This window comes from Pseudorasbora parva, chromosome 24 (assembly GCF_024679245.1).
Source record: "Pseudorasbora parva isolate DD20220531a chromosome 24, ASM2467924v1, whole genome shotgun sequence".
Lineage (NCBI taxonomy): Eukaryota > Metazoa > Chordata > Actinopteri > Cypriniformes > Gobionidae > Pseudorasbora > Pseudorasbora parva.
In genome coordinates, this window is record NC_090195.1 from 13,971,206 (window position 1) to 13,994,255 (window position 23,050).

At 38.1% G+C, this 23,050-nt stretch overlaps 1 non-coding gene across 1 annotated transcript; it reads left to right on the forward strand.

The window, feature by feature from the left end:
* The first annotated feature begins 5,464 nt into the window (after window positions 1–5,464).
* On the forward strand, window positions 5,465–5,539 carry trnaa-agc (transfer RNA alanine (anticodon AGC)). The gene has a single exon. It is a non-coding gene; the product is annotated as a tRNA-Ala (tRNA).
* Window positions 5,540–23,050: the final 17,511 nt, after the last annotated feature.

Consider the following 23,050-nt stretch of genomic DNA (forward strand, 5'->3'; position numbering starts at 1 on the left):
CAAACGCCTGTCGTTGTCTGTCATCTCTGTTTCTCTCTCTCATCTGCTGCCCTCTATTGGCATATAAATACAAGGGGAACTCTGGCACAAAGAGCTCTGTGTGAATTTGTTGTGTATGGACATTTTTTTTTTTTTTTTTGCATTTGAATTAAATACATTCCATATCTCAGATTAAACGCATTTCATTTTCTTTATTACTCCCCAGATTGATTTGGTCATAAGAAATGGTAAACATTAAACATCCTGATAAAAAGCACATTACTGTAAACAGATTAAACATGAGAAATGTTGTTTGTTCACTGGAGTATCTTGATAAAAGGTATGACAGCTCTCATATTATTGCATGTGCAGAGGGATAATAGTCACCATTAAAATCATTCTCAATCACAGCCTCAACCTCTCTCTGACACATTACAGCTATTCACCATAATAGTTCACTGTTCCCTTTCAAATCCACATTGTTTATTCATGAAACAAAGTATGTTATTGCATTTAGTGTTTTACAGATGTAAATCATTTTTGATCATTTACATCAAGATAGGTTGAACAGCCATTGTCTGCAACTGTGACGTGTGTTAAGTGTGTTGCGTTGGGGAATGAGAGTGGATTATGAGTGTTTGTAATTATATCCCATTTTGCTTCAGACCATGAACTGAAATGATCATTACAGCTCTGGTGATTTAAGTCTCATGCATGTGTTTATCTCAGCTTGAATATTAATTAAATACATTATTTCGTGCTACTTTTTTTAAATATCTGTAATGGCATAAGACACTGGGAACACGCAGGGCCATTAATTTTTATTTTAAAAACTGTAATATTTCAATTATGCATTCTTTATCAGAATATGACTGCTGAATTGAATCCTTAATGTGGAAACATCTTAAAAAATGACATTCAGTTAAACAGGATTGTGTGTATTACATGAACCATATGTGGCACAAAACCCTTTAGGAATCCATTGGGCCTGGGAATATTCTGAACGTGTTTTTGGTCTTTTAAGCCTGAGAATAGAGAATATTACAATTACATTTTTTAAAGACTGGTCATTGTATGTCCCATTGGTAGAAAATGGACTATTGAAATTCAACTTGTTTAAAATAGCTACAGTCAAAGCCCTAAGGAAGGGAACAGCAGGGGCAGGAAGAGATGAATAGAAAAAATAGGAAGAGAATGCGAGCTTATAGCCGAAATGATTGCACCAAGATAAGAATTATGCCAATAGCAGCAAAACCTGGGTGAGTGTACAGGATACAGTTTGTTTTTATTGGACCGCTGCTTTGAGAACACTATATAAACAGGGCAAGTGCATCAACTACAGCCCAACATACGCCTGTGTGAACCGAGGCAGATCAGCCTTTTAACTTACATTAAGGCCGTCGCTAATGTCAGTGCCTGTTTGATTACATGTTGTAGACAGGTAAATATACCTACGAGTAGAGGTTGAATAGCAAAAGCTCTTAAAGGTGAAACCGGCTGCCTTAAATAGCATTTGTGCGCTTGATTATACAACACAAGCTCCCTGCGAATATTCGCAAATTTGGAAATCAGAATGAAAATATCCCAAGCCCTGTCAGAATCCTCACGGTCGGCATAATTATCAAGTCGAATGTGTCTGCAGACTATAATCAGCTGTTTTAGATGGATTTTCTGCCTCTGTCATCTGTCCTGGAAAATTACAGTACAGCTGACTGCCGTATATTGAGGAATTGTGTCATATACTGGCAATTTCCTGCCCATGTCAGACATTCTTTACTTTAATATGACTGCCATTGCTCTTAATAAAACGCTCTCCTCCATATACATCGCTGCCATGTCCCAGAGTACGCCATGCTCTGCTCAATACCCTCTTTAAATATTTACCTCTGCTGAATGACAATGGGAGTCTAGGAAAATAAGCTCCAAATTGTGAGTCCCTCACTGGTGCTTATAGTCTTAAGCAGCCACGTGGAGAGCTTAGAGACACTGCGCAGCCGAAAATGGAATTTCCTATCAGTTGATCAAAATGCAGCCGCAGCCGCCGCGTGTCTATAATTCACCAGGCTGCACCGCGGGATTGTTTAAGGAATCCTAAATTAAGAGAGAGATTGAGATGCTGTCGGGAAAGCAATTCCCCGATCAAAAATCAGCCCTGAATGTCCGTCAGAGCACGGGGTTGAAGGACGGTGGGCGAAACGCTGGCTTGGTGGCTCAATTCTGAGCGTGTCGTCTTTTCAGTACCCGATAATAAAAGACAAATCAACATGCCTGAGAAATACATACCTCTCTGTAAGAAACGTGTGGTACAACTAAACAAAAATTAGAGCCCCAGCGCCAGTAACAGGTAACAACTGAAATAAATCAGACGCGTTTCCTCGCTCGTTTAGATCAATTGTTACTGCAGTCATCACACTTAATGTTTCCCAGTAGATCATTTAAATGAGCTTTGGCGTTTAGGGCTTCTGCTGAATTCTAATCTACTATTCATTTGTCCTCAGGTTGGAAACACAAACTGCTTTATGGTGCTGCTTGTCTAGCGGCCCCCGATTGCACTTAAAACTTTAATTTACACATGTCTGCTGCAATTAGTCCCATATTAAAGCGAATCAATTGTCAGTTCACATTTTAGAGATTTCTAGATACTTTATTTGGACATCTGTCTTGGTGCTTTGGCAAAAAAAACGCTGACACATATGATTGTGTGAAGGCTGATTTTTTGCAGCAGTTACTCTAATCTTCAGTATCTTAGTCCTTCAGAAATCATTCCAATTTTCTTACTTGGTGCTCTTTTAATAAAATAAAATAAAATAATACTAACATTTATATAGAGCTTTACATGGGGGGGGGGGGGGGGGGTCTTCTCAACCACTGGGTGATGCGACGGCAGCCATATTGTGGCAAAACGCCCACCACACACCAGCTTATTGCTGGAGAGGAGACAGATTGATGAAGCCAATCAGTATATATGGGGATGAATAGGCGGCCATGATGGACAGAGGGCAATGGGCAAATTTGGCCAGGATGCCAAGATTACACCCCTACTCTTTTTTTAAAGGACATCCTGGGATTTTTAATGACCACAGAGAGTCAGGACCTCATTTTAACATTATAGACCAATTTCAACATCCCGGTTACGTCATTTGCAGCTGCGGCATTGTGGTGGCAGAAAAACAGTGTTATCAACATGATGAACAAAATCTACAGAATAAATGTCTTGTTGCGCCTTTGAATGTCAGAATCGGCAGCAAAAAAGATGGTCTTCATATTTATAGACCTTTGTCAAAGACGCTCTGCGAAGCTAAAGCAAGTGTGCCGCACAAGTCCTGAAAAGTAAAGCCAAAATGTTTTGATGGCTGGATGCAGTATAAATCCTTGATACAACTTCACGGGCACTACTGTGCAGGCTCACGCTCCACGATGTCAGCGTCTTATTTGGCAGCTTCACGTCTCTACAATGGAAGAAGAGTGAATGTGCATTGTCCGTCTTTTTTGAAGTCTACGAGCTAAATGCAGACATTTATAGTTGTCAAACCTAGGCCCCGTCCACACGGAGACGCGTTTAGCTGTATACGTATACATTTGGTACCATATCAGTGTTTCGTCCACACGGATCTGGCGTTTTAGAAGCATGAATCCGATATTTTTCGAAACCGGGTCCCAAAGTGGGTAAATCTGAAAACGATCATCTTCTGTTTTCGTGTGTACAGCGAATCCGTATAATTTCTGAAACGGTGATGTCATCACACTACGTCCAGCACGGTGAAAGAGTTAAAGGATACAACTACGGGCACTGGGCATGCGCACATCAATATCGCGTCATTTAATAACCGTATCTGCATTATTGTAAGGGTATGTTTTGGGTTGGGGTAGGTGTAAGCATTAATAAAACACATTTGTTAAGTAGCAAATGTATTTATTGTTATTTTATTGTGAGATTTTGCCTCACCTCTGACCACTGCTATACCCCTGCTAGCCACAACTCTTCATCTCCGTTTTTAGTGTATTTCTGTGGCAGAATTACAGCGCCACACACTGGCCTGGCATGCAAACTACATCGTTTTTATCAAACTTTTGCCGTATCCAGTCTGCAAAACTCCAAACAAATCTTTCCTTCTTAAGAATGACTTCAGTGCCGTTCTTTGTTCTTTTCTCAGAGAAAAGCTTAACTCCAAATCTTCCAGAGTCGCGGTCAAAGCTGATTCAAAAGACCGCCGTTCGCCAGTTTCTGTGTTTACTAGAAGCACGCAATGCAAGCGCAACTCTGCCGTCATTATGTTAAGCCGACTCTATACACGATGTGATTGGCCCGACCAGAGTTTGCCGTTTACAGCTCAGAATGTATTGAGAGTTGATAGACGACACTGGCGGCAGATTAGATTTGCTGCCGCTAGGGTGCGTCTAGATTTCTAGGCTACCATTTTGGTGCTCTTTAATGTCGCACAAGAGATCACTGTAGTTCAAAGCGAAGTGAGAGTGATCATCCCTTTCTCTTTATTATGTTACAGACCGAAATAAACATGAATGAACATCAGAAAGTATGTTGAAAGATACCGTCCAACTTACCAAAATCCATGTCATGCCTCTCATGCTCAATTAGCGTTTCAACGGCACATAACTCAGAAAAGCCTTTTGTTCATGGACATTGGAAGCAAAAGAAATGTGGGTGGGTCCTCTCCCAGAATTCTTTTACTGGAGTAGATGTCCTTTACATTAAGTACAAATATATCGCCTTGTTTGCTAAACGTCTGGTTGGGCCAGAAATTTTTTTGGAAAACATATTTATCTGCAGTGTCAATAGTGTAGGGGGCATCAAGTTTTGATGCAAATCGACCGGAGGTTCGAATCCACCTTTTGCCAAACTCACTCTACTACCTTTTCCCATCACATATCAGATCCGACAGAAAATATTAAGTAAATATATTAGAAAAGTAAAAATAAAGCATCTAACATGTCTAATAACAAGTGTTTATCAGTTATGGGTAGGTAAACAGACATGCGCTGATTCCGCTGTATTAGAGACGATAAAAGTGACTGGGTCCTAAAAAGTGTCATTTGTCTTAACAAGTGGGTGGGTCGTGTCCCACCCACATACAGTGGTTCTGACGCCCATGCTTTTGTTAAACATTAACTTATAGTCAGCAACAGTGGACTCAGCACCAAATGGACAGGGATGGGAAGTTACAAGTTACAATAGATCACTGTCATGGTCATTCCTTTTAAAGGTCCCGTTCTTCGCGTGTTTTCGAAGCTTTGATTGTTTACAGTGTGCAATATAACATGAGTTCATGTTTCGCGTGTAAAAAAACACAGTATTTTTTCACACAATTTACTTATTTGTACAGCGCTGTTTTCTCTGTCTTAAAAACGGCCTGATGATTTCCTTGTTCTATGAAGTCCCTCCTTCAGAAATACGTAACGAGTTCTGATTGGGATCTATTTTGTGTGTTTTTGTGGGCGGAGGGTTAGTCAACAAACGGTTCTACAAGCTTTCCTGTAGCTCAACCAGTAGAGCGTGGCGCTAGCAACGCCAAGGTCATGGGTTCGATTCCCAGGGAAAGCAAGAATTGACAATAATGTAGAAATGTGTACCTTGAATGCAATGTAAGTCGCTTTGGATAAAAGCGTCTGCCAAATGCATAAAGTTAAATGTAAATGTAAATGTAGTGACGTCATTCAAGCAAGGAAGTGCAGGGCTGTAGTCCAAACCGGCCGTTCGCTGTAGGCTTTGAAAGGGAACTTCTGTTAAATAAAATATCTCGCTTGGCATTGAACTTTAAGCTTTATAATTTTACAGGTATTATTTATGCTCTAACAGCAACATTACACACTAACTAAAGTTTGAAAGATGGAATCGCGAAGAACGGGACCTTTAATGTTAAAAACAGGGTCTGTGAACACACTGTAAAAAAAGTCTCCAATTGAAAATTTTCAAAATCTAAATTTATCAGTTGGTCGAATTAAAATTCTGTGAATTGATGCAATTTAATTCACAGAAAATCAGTTCAGCCAACTGAAAAATGTAGATGTGATCAGTCACTTGAACATTTTCAATTGGAGACCTGAATTTTTTTTTTTACAGTGCAACAATATCAATAATCGGTACCTTTGTCTCCAAAAACCCTATTTTGGTCGACAGCCATGATGCCATATGACGATTTTATGACCTTATACGTAACAGAGTTTATCAAGTTCTTGCCACCATCATTTGAATCAGTTGTTGATCTGTCTCCTGTCCTGAACATTGTTATGTGGGCATTTCTCAGCGTCACCCTCTGCTGATTTACCCAGATACGCAAGGAGTGACTGACAAAGCAGTCTGATCCAGACTTATTTTACAACTTTAGCATATTTACCGAGCTGTTTGAGAAGCTGAGCTATTTTCAGCAAGGATAATGGCTGCTGCTATGCTGTGCGAGTTTTAATGACTTTCCTACACATTAAAATAATCTGTCATTTCAATTAAAGCTCTGTCAGCTGCGTGATGTCTCCCCGCACCTCCCGTACAGTGTCAGCACACTCCTTTCCTCCTCCGGTGGGAGTTCACTCAAAGCCCCCCCAAAAAACAAAGCGGAGTTTCAAGGGAAATTGTTTGACAGCAGCTTAAAAGCGAGTCAGGAATAACTTATCAGGTGAGGGCACACGCTCACTTTAAAGGGTCATTTCATTAAGATTACATTCCCTTCACTAAAAAAAAACAGGGAGAGGGAGCAAACCTAAGGAGAGGAGAAGTTTTATGGATCACTGAACTTTTTTTTTTTTTTTGCTCTTACATGTGGAGTTTTTCCTCACCAGCGTCTTTGAAAAGCAGCAAGTACTTAATCAAGGATCCATCTTGTCTTTCTTTATAAACACATCCATGAACAACAGTATTTGACCCGCCTATGATTTGATCTCTCAGCCCTCACTTAAACATGTTTTGAAAGATGGATGTACACATTATGAAAAAATTGAGGGGTTTTGCAAGATCATTCGCCTCCTTCATAACTCAGTTACAGTTTTGTTTACTGAAGAGACCTTGACCTACTTTCAGTTCATCATTTATTCAATCTAATTTAATTCGCTTCATAGCCGTGTTCTTAAAGAAAACAACAGAGCTTGACCTGAAGACGGTCTCTAAAAGCATCTAATGTTCAATGTTATGATTGCTAATTATGAACTGGCTATTAAAACTGCACTCTGCTCCGTTTTTTTGTTGTTTTAGTGCATCTGTGACTTCATGGGATGTAGGCCCTCTTAAGTCTGCATTTGTGTCTTTCAAATGAGAAGCAGCTGAAATCTGTTTCACATTAGCGGCTTCAGGACTGATATCTATGAGTACACCTGAAAAACATTTTTTTCTTATTCATGAAGTCCTTTTTTTTCCATACACGATTAGAGTAATATGCAGGGTGCAATTTGTGAAAAATGCAAAGGGGGAAGGGGGAGACCTTTTCGTTTATGGGTCACACCCCATGAAAACCCATGTAATTTATTTTAGTTCAAAAATATTTTTGATTAATATTTAGAATTTTGAGGGTATTTTACGATACTATGCAATATTTATTCATTTTATTAGCTGTAATAAAAATGTTTTGAATATTTTTTTCAATATTTTTTCAATTAAAAGAGTAAAATAGAGATAAGGCATTTAAAAAAAATTAATTAAAGGTATAGATTAATGTCATCTGGTGGAAAAAAGAAGAAAAAGAAAAAACGATGTAATGCCCTTTTATGAACACTAGATTCGTAAATAACTCTTTTTAAAGTGTCTTATACATTTTCTAGTGTTTTTAGAAATAAATACTTTGATCAATTCCAAACACATCTTCCCTTCTTAAGAATGACTTCAGTGCCGTTCTTTGTTCTTTTCTCAGAGAAAAGCCGCGGTCAAAGCTGATTTGAAAGGCCGACGTTCACCAGTTTCTGTGTTTACTAGAAGCACGCGCAACTCGGCCATCATTATTTTAAGCCCCGCCCACCGACTCTATACACGATGTGATTGGCCTGACCAGAGTTTAGTTTTTACAGCTCTGAAGTGTATTGAGAGTTGATAGACGACACTTGCGGCAGATTAGATTTGATGCCGCTAGGGTGCGTCTAGATTTCTAGGCTAGATGAGGGGGGCGAAAGCTAGACATTTTACTTAATAACGTGTTAAATATGGATATTTTTCTTACAAAAAACAAACAAAACACAATGTTCACCTTTAGAAAGCCTTTGGGATTGATGAGAGGATTACTTTTATAATGGATGTATACACTTTTTAGGGGCTTCAAATTTTGTGCTGCCATTCACCACCATTATAAAACTTGGATTAGACAGGACATTTTTAGATATAACCCAGATTGTTTTCATCAGAAAGAAGAATGTCATTAACAGCTAGGAAGGCTTGAGGGTGAGTAAATTCTGGGGTAATTTTTGGGTGAACTATCCCAATAAGGTTAGATTTGGGGTACTGGGTACTTGGTCTTAGACTCGGACTACAATTATGAATAAACTTCGACTCCATACTCGAATTTTACACAGACTCAGACATTTTGGACATTTTCTTACCGATTACATTTGAATCCACGTTGTGTAACATGAAAGATACAAAATAAGTTACATAAAATTAAAATAAGACGTTTATAAAGAAATAGTATATGGGATATTTCATTTTCTATTAATTTTGTAATTGTTTGTTTTGTTAAAACCTGTTACCAAAAAATAAAAATAAAAATGATAATTGTGATGACCTGAGATTGTGCTTATCTTCCCATCAAGCTGTAAAAACATTATCCAAATAATGTTCCTGGGTGTCATCATTTAATAATTTTTATAATGTGGAAAAATCTTGTATCAACGGATGCATGCAAAATGTAGGATTTAAATATAAACAGCTATTTTAATATAAACATAATTACCTTGTGAACGATCAATTCACTGTAGTAGTAAAAACAAAAAACAAACTGTATTTAACTAATTCACATTGCTATAAAATTTGGGGCCCCACTTTATATCAGGTGGCGTTAAGTATGTACTTACATAAAAAAAATAAGTACAATGCACTTACTGTGTTCAGATTGAATTGCAAAACACTTTTGCTGATATTGAGGTGAGATACGGGTAGAGTTAGGGACAGGTGTGGTGGTGTGTGTCAGTTTAAGAGTAGGGTTAGGTGTAAGGGAAATGCCAACTGTGTAATTACAAATGCAACTACAGAAATTAATTACAGACTTAATTACATGCCGGTATTTTTAAAATGTACAATGTAAAAAAAAATGTATGTACACAATAAGTGCATTGTATCACATGATTAATTACAATGTTAGTACATAGTAGTTAAGGCCACCTAATATAAAGTGGGTCCAAATTTGGTTTTCCTTTTTAATTAATTGTTCTTATTTAGTGAAATATATATATATACTGAATCTGTATTTGTCTGGCTAAAACAGTGATTTTCTACTGTTGGACTAAAGTACAAAACAGATATAATTAAATGTAACACATCTCTTCTTCACTATAATAGCAAATAAATGAGGAAGCCAGAGATATTTAAAATGCTCCTATATGTTTATTACTACATTCACACTGTTTCTGTAATATAGAAAGCACTGATATAAAGAGGATTAAAGCAGCCTATATATCAATAAGACACTTTGGCTGGAATAATTGCATTAGTATTTACTTTTCTCCACTTCATCTCAGCCCTTGCCTACAGCCATATATCACTGCCTCTGAGAGAGAGAGAGAGAGAGAGAGAGAGAGAGAGAGAGAGAGAGAGAGAGAGAGAGAGAGAGAGAGAGAGAGAGAGAGAGAGAGAGAGAGTAAATTCCATTCAGTCAACACAATCCAGCTGGGAGGATTGATAGCAAGATAGAAAGGTAAAGAATGCGAAAGAACTGAGAATTGTTTTGGTTAAGGTTTGCGAGCATTCGGTTTGTCAGTGTGTGAGGTTACAGTGTTGTATAGAGTGAACGTTTTCGTTCTGTGAGACGTTTTAAATAATCCAAGCAATATGAAAATCCTAATGGCACTTTGATGCATTGGGTTGGGTTTTTTTGCATTAGAGGAACAGGTGATATGTTTGTATTATTTGTCAACATTGGAGAGGGAAAAAGCAGGCAAAATGCTGACATTTTCATTACGTCTGAGCTTAAATCACATTCATAGTCATCCGTGGGAGGATATCACAGGGACTATGAATTTAAAGTGTTCCCATTTTTATCAAAGCATGTTGCTCCCTTCTCTTTTTTGACTTTAACCTGTTGTGTGAAAAACGATCAGTGTAAGCCGATAAGAATAGTGTCATATTCTTTTTAGTTGGGGAGTGGCTATAAGCAGAAGAAGATTCTACAACCTAACTAAATTAGCTCGGTTGTTTTTAGTCTGGAGTCTAGTTTGGAATTGTGCTTTTCAATTTATTTTAGTGAATTAATTTGTTCAATTTATTTTAGTGAATTAATTTGTTCACTTAATGGTTCTTTTAAATGAACCTGTTGTAATTGTAACCATCAGTGTCCGACTCGAACATGTCAGGCTAAACATCCAACCCGATCTCACATCAATTCGTCCATATTTTACGAGGTGGCTAATTTGTACGAATTAGTATGACCTCAATAGTACGAATTTATACGATTTTTGCTAAATCGTACGTATTTGACCAGTTGCCAAATGACCTACCTCAAACCCCACCCCTAAACCTACCCATCACTGGGGTTTAAACAAATCCGTATGTCTTTGCCACCTCATAAAATATGTACAAATTGGTCATGAGATTGCGTTGAGATGTAACATCACTATTAACAATTTCGGACATTTTTGCTGCTTAAAAATTCTCCAGTTTTGTTGTTGCAGGGCACAAGCTTTAAAGGCTCCACCCTCTTTTGGAAAGGGGGCCAGGAGCAGCAGCTCATTTGCATTTAAAGGGACACACCCAAATAGGGGCAAATTTGACAAGATATAACAAATGATATGTGGTATTTTGAGCTGAAACTTCAAATAGACACATTCTGGGGACACCAGAGACTTATATTGCATCTTGTGAAAATGGGCATACATTTAAATTTAAAATTAAATTGTAATTTCATCTTGGTGAATCAGTTCATTCAGATTGTTCCTTTAAATGATCTGTTTAAAACTGATTCACTGATTTATTTGCGTAACTATTTATGCACCACATCTTTTGCTTTTTTAGTGATATTTTTGTGAAATGTATTTCTTTATAAATATATTCAGTAAAATTTTGTTTTTAACTCAGTTATGAAAGTTATAAGTTAAATACTTTATTAGTAGCACATTAGCCACTTTTTAAATGGTTGACTTCTTTAAATTATGAGTAGCTTGTCAAGTTACAATTTCAAAATAGACCCTGAAGTATTTTGCAATGTCTAATAAATGTTTGAAATTGTCAATGTAAATGTACTGTATAACTCAATGGGATAGTCACTGTCCCGTGTGATGTCTGTGCATGGTTAATCATTGAAATATTTTGTGAAATGGATATCAGTTTGCAAATGAAGAGCAACATAACTCCAGATGTGGTTATGCCAGTAATCATTTAAAATGTCAAAATTTCACCTGCTTTGTTCTATTTATAAAACTTGTGCTTATCATCTCATTCCTTTCTCTTTGTTTGCTGTTTCCCTTCCATCCCGACAGCTATTTCATGTGTCAGTTTTCTTTTCCTCTCCCGGTTTCCCTCTCTCTGACAGTCAACCTTTACAATGAACGCATTAATTTTTCAGCAAATTACATTTAGTTGAGCGTTTATGGTGCCAAACACTTCAGCCTTTAATCCGCTTTACTGTAGGCAGATGTATCGCCCTACATTTGCTACACTTAACATATGTAAATTTGGCAGGTAATACACATCCCGCCTGACATATTATGTTTTTATACCTGTTAAAAACACTCTGAACCCAGGATTTCTCCCACTACAGGATACGGGGCCTGATACTTCAAAGTAAATGCCTGCTAAGCAACATTAACAGGTGTAAACAGTGAGTCTGATGCTGCTAAGCTTTGCACGACGCTTAGGTAAATTCCACTTCATTTGAAAAGCTTTCAGCATTTCTCAGTAGAGGCCGGCATTCACATGCCCCTCCACCCCTCACTCTTCCTTCTCTCTTTCTCTCTCTGCTCCTGACCGGAGTTATCACATTTCCTCTGGGAGTGCGGTGTGCATGATTGCAGACCTGCCTTGTCAAAAATCTGCCCAGTGTTTCTATATTTCTTTGTGAGACGTCCTACTGCTGAATAATGCATGAGACTTGCTCTCATTACATTTCTTTTTCCCTCTCTCCCTCTCATCCTGTTGGTTGAGGTAACAGAAGCGACAGCTCAGGCAGAGATGGTCACCCCTTTCCCAGCAGCCTCTGCTTCTGCTCTCATCAACTCCACTGCCCACTGCTGACAAAATGGGCTTATTTGACTCCTCACCCCGTGGCACAGATGAATAATTCACCTCGCCACGGCACTGCTGGGGAGGCGCAGGCAGGTTTGCATTTGACAGAGCGTGGACAGTGGATTATGGGATTGCGCAGAGGTTCTCCACTCCCAGCCTGTCCAAGGAAAAGGACTTCAAACTGCAGCTGGGCCCGTCGAAGTCTGGCTTTGGTAGAAACAATGCTGCTGGTTCTATAGCAAGGATTGTGTATGGATAAATGCAGATCTAAGTACTATAAAAGTCATACAATGCTCTTTTTGTGTCAGGACGCACCTCTAGGTGTTATTGCATTGGAAATGTAGAAATAAAAGTGACAGCGACTGATCCAGTTAGTCCGCTACACACTTAATATGAACACTCAGCTTACTTCTATGGCGCAGAGATGTACCTGAAAACCATACTTGAGTAAAAGTACAGATTCCTTATAGCCAAAATGACTCCATTACAAGTCACCAATTCCAATACAAGTAAAAGTATTAGAGTATCTGATTTTTACTAGCCTGACAAGCCAGACCCACATCAAGATGTTTGGTCTGGAAACTCACCATTGACAGGGCTCAATCCGAGGGGCGGGATAAACGGTTGTCTTTCAAACTCCCTCTGCACGCCGTGCACGCAATTGGATATCGCTACAACCAACCAGAGCAACGAAGGTGAAGCAGAGCTCATTGACAGATTAAACTTTTGCCGTATCGGGTCGGCAAAACTCTGAACACATCTTCTCTTCTTAAGAATGACTTCAGTGCCGTTCTTTGTTCTTTTCTCAGAGAAAAGCTTAACTCCAAGTCTTCCAGAGTCACGGTCAAAGCTGATTCGAAAGACCACCGTTCGCCAGTTTCTGTGTTTACTAGAAGCACGCGCAAGCGCAACTCGGCTGTCATTATGTTAAGCCCCACCCACCGACTCTATAAACGATGTGACTGGCCCGACCAGAGTTTGCAGTCAAGTTTGCACTCATCAGCTGCAGTCATGTCCTCATCAACTATCTGCGAATGCACTTGCATTCATGTTTTGTTCAATAAAGGCAAAACGCACAAGATATAGTACCTTCAATGCCCTTAGGCCAATATTGCAATATTGCTTCTTTTTAGCAGAAACAAACTCCCACAGAAAAGGTATGTATTGAAGTAAAAAGTACATTTACTTCTTGTAGTCAAGTAGAGAGTAAAAGTTGCTTATATGATACAAAGTAGCCAAAAAATACTTAAGTACAGTACATTTTACATTTACTCAAGTATTTTACATCACTGCTACACTGTAAAATGTAATAAGTTGACTTTACTTAGAAAAAGTGAGGAAACCGATTAAAATTTTCAAGTAAAGTAGCGTATTATTTTTAGTTGCCAAAACTTAACAAAATTTGCACAGAAAACTTGTTAATTAAGTATACTTAACTCAAAATTATTAGTTGTGTTAACTTGTTATCAGTGCTCACATTACTAGGAAAATATTAGGAAACCGATTGCCTTAAAATTCTCAAGTAAGCTGAACTTAACACTCAATTAAGTAAGCTTAATTGCATCAAGTATCGACTTAATTTATCTGTGAGCTGAGGAAGTGCACTCCCAGAATGCATTGTAGCATGAATAAATTAATCACAGGTTACTGGAAAATGAGTGAATGCAACTAAGAAGAACGATGACTGCAGAAGTGGAGGAAATTAGTTAAAAGTCTATTAAGAATTGCCCCGCCTCAATCTTTTGCCCGGCCACTGTTTTTTTGTTTTGTTTTTTTGTTTTGGCAAAATGGTACTCAAACCAGTCAAGTAACGTTTACTTGAGTTTTCTAAGTAACAAAGGCAAAGCATGCAAATAGTTCAGATTACTAAATTGTTTTAAGTAAGTTCAACAAATTATTGGACATTAAGTAAAGTTTACTAAAAAGTCTTAGTAAGAACAGCTGTTGATTTTACAGTGTATGGTAGCTATGGCGACACCTTAACTGTCTTGGAACCTCATAAATTACTGATTTTGAACACTTTACATAGGTAGGAGTTCCACATGGAATAAAAAGTTGATTTCAATAGAGATTGATATTAGAATGTTGAGCTAACAGAGCTATACTTTAATAAGGTGCCTCCCTAATTTGTACCTACTATTCTGTGCCCTTTTGTAGTAGTGAGAGTAGTGTTCACACTGAAAAGTCTAAAAGGAAAAAGTGCACTTAAAACACCTGAATGATGCACTTATTTAACATAAAAACAATTCATTGTGGAATTCTAGACACTTGGGGTCAGATTTACTAACAGCAAACCCTCTTTTGCCATTAAAGAAATACTGTCAGGATTTACTAAAGATGTGCCTCTTTCAGGTGCAAAATTTATGGGAGAGGAGTATTGTATGAATCAGGCAATGTGATTTACTAAGGTTTGTGCTAGTCAATTTACTGGTATTCGCACCATTATTTACCATTATCATTATTCGTTTTAAACCAGATGCTAATTTGTGCTGCTCTTGGTAGATTGCATTGGTCATTATGGAAATGGACTGGCTGTGTCTGTGTTCTTTAATTTGTCGGTAGATCGCGCACAGAAATTTTCACTCCCATCGTTGTGCCGCAGGTTAATAAACAAATCCACGGGTTGATTTCCACCCCTGTAAGTACGATTACGGTTCTCCAATACCTCCAAAATACCCCCCAGACGTACAAATTCAGTGGACAATGCATCCACCCAATAGAGAAAATTGCTTTGGGCTACTTTTGTTGCAAAGACCTGGCAACCCTGCACTTTATGGTCTCTTAGCTCAAGGGGAGAGACTATCAGGACTAGATTTGGATGACAATCTTATTAAATTCATACACAAGACTGCAGAATACATATACATACACTGAAAAAAATGACTTTGTGGTATGGTAAAATCTATTACATTAATTCATGTAATTATTACATTGTAAAATCAAGTTTAAGTTGGAACTATATATCTTAAGTAAAATGTACACAGTCTATTCATGTAATAACTTAACTGAGAAAAAAGAGTAAATTTTATCATATATTTACAAATAATATTTAATGTTTTATAGTCACAGCACATTCACCTAAAATATTAAGTAAATTTTAATCTGAAAAGCAAAGTGGATTTGAAAATGCGCACAGATTTTTCGCAAAGATCCAACTTGTTCAGTGGTGGCAGAGATGGTCATTTTGGGATGTTGCTTTTATGTGGCTGACTTATTCTCAATAAGTTTTAACTTTTCATTGAACGTGAGTTTTAATCACAATAACGGTAGCCAACGCTACATAAGTTCTTATTGAGAATTAATAGAGTTTTTTTTATGTCACCATTATGGCGATTAGTGTTTTCTTTAGTTGGGCAGTTTGGCGACTTTTTTAATGTTAGTGTTTCTCTCACTGCTGTGACTGAGTTTGCTATGGCAAGAAAAGCAGAGAAAACATGATCAGATGCTTTTGGCCGCTTGATGATCAGAATTTGATCATTGTGTAGTGGCTTAATTCACCAAACTTATACGTGAATATGAGCAATATACTATTAACCTTGTTTTATTCTAGAAAAGATCCAGCACAGTTTTAACCAGAAAAGTTGAATACATTTTTATAACAGACTGTACACTAAGCACTTTGAACACCTGCAAGCTTTACTCACACACAGATATCAAGATTCAGCCTAAGAATCTCAACAATGGTGACATGCTTCATGCCACAATGCATTCTGGGTGCATTATGCAAAATTCCCGAATGCATTGTGGCATGAAGCATGTCACCGTTTAAATTTTAATTTACTTGATTACTTTTAATAAATACAACCTGCTAAATTACATATAATTAAGTAGCATTTACTAAATGTCTTAGCAAATGTTACATTTATAGTTAAGTACATTTTACTTGATACTGGCAAGTAATGTGTACTTGATATTACAGCAGTAAAATTTACTAAGAAAAATTGAGTGCAAATTGTTACAAAGATTTTATCAAGTAAATCCTACAAGTTGTTTTTTATTAGTGTACTGCATAAGTGCACAGTGTGTATTTCTCATTTGGGATACAACTATAGAGTGCAACAGTACCAGAACGGTTCCCAAAAAAGGAAGTATACTTAAGATACCTTTTATATAAGCCTTCGTCAAGCTTATATATAATGCTTTAAAATGTTAATAAAGTTGCAGGAGCAGTTATTTACATATCTTGGTGTCGCTAGAGGAAAAGTTACTGGAAAAGGAATGATTATGATGTTAAACCAGCTTTAGAGCCTAGCATTTAACACACATACTTCAGACATATTGAATTGTGGTGGTCATGCAAGAGATATTCCCTCGTTGTTGCCTGTAATTTTTCTTCTTTTTTTCCCCCTCAAATATGGCCAAAAACCAGAGAATGAGCTCAGTAAATCATATTAGTTCTTTAGCGTGGTCACACGTGACTATGTCTGGCTACCAATATTTCACATTATTCACCTACGAGCCGGTGAAAAGACCTTCACATATCCTTTAAATGAGATCTGTCCTGGAAAAGTAGAAGCTGTGTCAAGCCGAAAGGACAAGATAAATAAAGTACCACACAATATCACACTTCTCAGGAGAACTTCCGCTGCCCTTCCTGCCCAAACAAGTCAGCCGCAGTTTCTTTTCGGAATGTAGAAGGACATTGTAAGGAGGTCAGTTTGCCTTTTTTCCATCTTTGCAATAAAGAAGAACCTCTTTTTACACATCCATGCTCTAATTTCCAGCAGCCCAAGCCAGGCAAGTTCAGGCCTACCTTATCTGTCTTGTTAAACACAGACAAAGGGATGAATCCTTTCTCCTTTTCTCTAGTGGAGACAATAGCCCAAGTAGATAACCTAGTACTCTGGAATTAATTATCTGGCCTTTTAATTCAGGGTCGTGGTGATTAGCCCACTGTGGAGGCATTAGCATAATATTTTTGCTATCTTCCCTGTGCTGGGTCTCCTGGACCTTGTCTTTTTCCCCCTGTGGAAAACCCACTCAGCATTTCCTCTGCTACCTGCCAGTCCCTGCCTATGAATGTGATTTGAGGGAAATGAGATTTCCTCTTCATACCAAACGGGCTGATGACAGTTCATTGCAGGGGGATAATTATAAATGGTTTTTATATATCATTGACTGCTGTGATGGCGAGAGCGATGTGATGTGTTAATACAGACGTTTAGCTCCATTATTCCACATAATAAGGCAAGTGACTACGCCACTGATTACCTCCTCTATCAAGACAGGACTTCACAACATTCACCAATCAGACACGCACCTTCTTTAGCAACAATGTGTGGAAGGGCGAAACCTCAACTACACTAGCTCTGAATTTAAAATAGAAATTGAGAACATAGACATTCTTTTCCGTTTTTTTTTCTTGTGGATTTCCTTGTTCTTCATCCAGTTGTGAACCGCTCCACCACCAAACCACTGTGAACTCCAAGAACCTCTACCCCTCAACAGGTTTCCCAGTCATTTCACTGTCTCAGTTGACTATAGAGCAATTTTAGTCCCGCTATGTGTAACCCACTTCAAGTCAAAACAGCCTTGAATTTGGTTACATGTCATTTTTGCCAAAATAACTTGCGAGATGTATGATATTCCATCATGTGAGCAAAGTCAACAGTGACTACAAGGTGTTTGGTTTCATTTCTTCGAAACTGATGTTTTAGCCTTGACGTCAGAGCTGTGTTTGGATGGCTATTAGACGCCTTTTAAACGCAAAATTGCTCGTTGGGTTGTGTGCCATTAATTGAATAAAGTAAGCCTTTTAAATTTAATTCTGTTTGCAACATTGAATTTAATTTGAATTGAGGTATAGGAAAAACAAATATTTTAAGTGCAATTCAATAAAATGGCTCATTTGAGAAAAATATATATATATTTTAAAGGGGGGGGGGGTGAAATGCTGTTTCATGCATACTGAGCTTGTTAAAGACTTGGATTCCCATCCTAGACATAGACAAAGTTTCAAAAACTAATGTTGGACGTTTGATGGAGTATTTCTGTGTTCAAAATACTCCTTCCGGTTCCTCACAAGTTTCGGAGAGTTTTTTTCGAGTATGGGTCGGGTTGACGTTAATAGATCGGAAGGTCCTTGTATGGGCCGTACGGGCTCTTCTCCTGGAAGGGTGCGCGCACGCGTGACTAGAGCGAGAGAGGAAAGGCACGCCCATAAACACTCTCTCAGGTGCAGTCGATCCAGGCGCCGCGCTCCACTTTATTCCTATGGGTGACATCAAGCGACTTCAACGCTTCAGCACAGCATTCCGGGAAGGCAGCGCTGCATTTGACCCGATTTGAACGCAGAAATGACGGGAAGCTTCACAACATCGCTTCAGTCGCGTCGCAAAAGTGGATCTCCACCATTCACTGCTGTCAGGACTTTACCAAATCATACCAAAGAAGTGTGTTTTTGACGGAGCGGTCCCAGCGATAAAGGTTCGGTCCTGCTTTGGAAGCAGCCGGTGAGTAAATCTGCTACAAATGTCTATGATGTTGGCTCGTCGCGTGAGTAAAAATCAGTAAACGACACGATCGCGTGCTTCGTCATTCAAATGCGTTAACGGTTACTCCATTGTTGTTCTCTGTATAACGTTACACTAGTCTGACGTGCAAAACCGTTTTGCTTTGCTACTGCTAAGGTTTAGTCGCATACAATAGTCCATAAACCGAATCATGTCCTCATAAACTGCGAGGAAACACACACGTGTTGACAGGCTACTAAATACAGTACATACCACAGAGACGGACGTTCTGCTGTTGCCGTTTCTCCTGTTCAATTTATTTCAGCCTCCGAATGATTCTGGATCATATATCTATTAGCTGAGCTCGATAGCCATGAGTTTCTCCACGCTTGGGGACGTCACCGCTTTGCGCGCTCATCATTCTTTAGCTCCGCCCACACGATACGCCTCCAGGCGCTCGTTTTTTCCGGAAAGACTCGGTACAGCCTATATTTCTTTTATAAATATGATAAAACTAAAGACTTTTCGTGGAAAAAGTCTCAATCTTTCGTACTCAAGATTGACATGAGATTGACTGAAACTGAGTGTTTCACCCCCCCCCCCCCCCCCCTAAGGAAGAGTTAATTGAAATTCATAAAATGTTATAATTTTATAATGAATAATTACTGTTAGAATGATGTACTATAAACATTTATTTTGTCAGACAAACTCTATTTTAAGTTAATTGAACTTAAGTTTTAGGTAATTTAGTAGGGGCAACTTAAAATGTCAAGATCTCACAAATTTGGTGGTTGTCATTTTAATTTATTGCTAGTTTAACAGAATTTTTTTAGCTTTTGCTAGTTTAAACTATTGCTAGTTTAACTTATGTATTATATTATTTATATATTTATTATATTATGTTTAATAAAAGGTTTAGACAGCAATTTTTTTTCAATAAGTTACAGAACTCAAAAACTTGAAGCAATCTTCAGGATTTTTTGAACGTTTTACAGGATGAATGGATGGATCATTTATGAATATATATTTTTGAGCCAGCATGTGGAGGTAAACTTCATTACCCAGAATTCTTCTTCCTGTAATTCCAGTGCAACTTCCGGTTAGTCGTGGCCAGTTCGATTCAAATTCCAACTCATGATTTGAAAGCAAGCCATTTCTTCAATTCTGAATTTTGCTCAAAACCTAAACCTCCAGGTCCAACACAAAGACAGACCATCTCCCAGAAGTTCCCACAAAATAGACTGCTAAATCGCCACCATCCTCTAAGTTTAGCAATATGCACTGAGATCAGATGAAACCCAAAGTGTATATATACACTGGGGAACACCACTCACAGACAGAACTCCTGCTACAAAACCTCGGGCTTAATACCAGAGAAGAGGCTGTTATCTGCATTACAATGTCCTGCTAATCAGCTCTTTTTGAGATAGGAGAGGATGTCTCCTGGGGATGATCGAGAATTTTGCTACAATAAAAAAAAAAAAGAAGAAGATGAAAATGTAAGAGCCACCCATGCATTGGAGCATTAATTTCCCATTTTTATTTCTGTAAATTTGGAGCCAGTTCCAAATTACTTTCCTAGGGGGGATTATGAAATTAGAGCACCATTTTGAGGGATTAGGCTGGTCTTAAACCTCCTGTTTGAGGCAGTGGATGAAGAAGCTTCTCTGTGCAATGCAGGAGTTCCCAAAAAATACAGAGGGATGGAGAACAAAAGCAGTTTAAAACAGTAATTTAAAACTTGAAATGTAAAATACACAAAAGCTTAATAAACAAGACCATTTATATACTGCGAACCAAGGGGAGTGATAAACTGATACCATAGACATACCATATGACAGCCAAAATTTAAATTCAAACACAATATATTGCAATGTTAAAGTTGTTCTATCCTAAATTATGCATGATCTCTTAATCACTTGCTTTAACCTGAATATATTCATGGATCAACGAAATTGCAATGTGTTAACAGATGGAGCCATTACTCCTCAGTGCAAATGTTCTTATTACAAAGCCAGACACAATATTTGAATTATGCAGACATGCTATTGATGACTTTTAAAGGGTTTGCTTTTTTAATAGTATATGAAAGAATCAAAAGTTTTTATTTTTCATGAATTAATGTTTTGTCTCAAAGTATTTAAGCTCAAATAAGCCATTTTATTGAATTTACACTGAAAATGAGAGTGATTGGGTCTAAAATACTTGGGAAAGCATCTGTTAGCATTCACATTCTCAATGGCAGTATGTGGCTCGGTTTATTCGGAGGAACTGATCTGAACAGAAAGAAAAAAATTGGGCAAAGCCAATGATAATTTAATATAGTTTAATATAATATAATAAAGAAACTCCTTTCTGTTTATTTATAAATTTTTAAAGGGCCAAGAAACATATTGCTAATAAAGTTTTTACAAATATATATTACATATATTTATTTTTACTTGTATTTGTTCTTATATATTTTTGGCAATTTTATATAACCTATGTTTTCAATCCAAATGCATTTAATCATAATCTATAATATGTCTTCATATCTTCATATATATATTATAACATTATAACCACCTTCCTAATATTGTGTTGGTCCTCCTCCTATCGAGGCATGGACTCCTCTAGACCCCTGAAGGTGTGCTGTGGTATCTGGCACCAATATGTTAGCAGCAAATCCTTTAAGTCCTGTAAGTTGCGAGGTGCAGCCTCCATGGAGCACATCCCACAGATGCTCAATTGAGATGATTGAGATCTGGGGAATTTGGAGGCCATGTCAACACCTTAAACTCGTTGTTGTGCTCCTCAGAGCTTTCCAGAAACCTTTTTGCTTTTGTGGCAAGGCGCATTATCCTGCTGAAAGAGGCCACAGTTACCAGGGAATACCGTTTCCATGAAGGTATGTACATGGTCTGCCACAATGCTTAGGTAGGTGGTGCGTGTCAAAGTCACATCCACATGGATGGCAGAACCCAAGGTTTCCCAGCAGAACATTGCCCAAAGAATTACAATGCCTCCCTGATTTTGCCTTCTTCCCATAGTGCATCCTGGTGCCATGTGTTCCCCAGGTAAGCAACACGCACACACACACCCGGCTATCCACGTGATGTAAAAGAAAATGTGATTCATCAGACAAGGCCACCTTCTTCCATTGCTCTGTGGTCCAGTTCTGATGCTCACATGCCCACCGTTGGGACTTTCTGCAGCTATGCGGCTATGCAGCCCCATACGCAACAAACTGTGATGCGCTGTGTATTCTGACACCTTTCTATCAGAACCAGCATTAACTTCTTGAGCGATTTAAGCTACAGCAGCTCGTCAGTGCCAGCCTTCACTCCCCATGTGCATCAATGAGCCATGTAGACGGTTCACCACTGTTCCTTCCATGGACCACTTTTGATAGATACTGACCACTGCAGACCGGGAACACCTCACAAGAGCTGCAGCTCTGACCCAGTCACAGCCATCACAATTTAGAACTTGTCAAACTCGCTCAAATCCTTATGCTTGGCCATTTTTCCTGCTTCTAACACATCAGCTTTTGGGACAAAATGTTCACTTGCTGCCTAATATATCCCGCCCACTAACAGGTGGTGTGATCAAGACATAATAAGTGTTATTCACTTCACCTGTCATTCTTCTTATTATATTTATTTTCCCAAAATGTATTGAATTGTATTTTATTAGCCCTTGAATTTTTGGCATTTGAAGGTTTAAAAGTAATATATACATATAAAAAAAATAATAAAAAAAACACATTTCTCTATAAGCCATGCTATTTGCAACATATAGGATTTAGCATGTACATTACTTTGGCAAAAATACTGTATTTGAAAAATTACTTTCAAAATATCTACAAGAGTAAATCACTGCAAATAGCTGTGGATGATCATAGCTAACTTTTAATTTGGTAGTCCGTACAATTGCAGCTGGCAAAAAGGATTTAAGAACGAATTAAAGGCAATACATTTGTAGCTGAGTAATAAATGAATCTTGAGATACAAGATGTGACTGCAGGGTAAATGAGGAGTGTGTTAAAGCCTGACATTTGCGTGCACAGCTCGCTTTTGCTTGCCTAAACCAGTTAGTAGGATTGTTTGTACATAAATCTGGGTGGCTGTGTATATTTGGACATCATTTTTGCTCCTCATACAAGCGAGCGAGTTTTATTGGCTTGCTCGGAGATGACACCTCATTCTCAAGATCTCAGCTGCTGGGGGTTTTAATGCACTGCTAAAGGTCAGGTCATAATCGCTCCTCTTTAGTC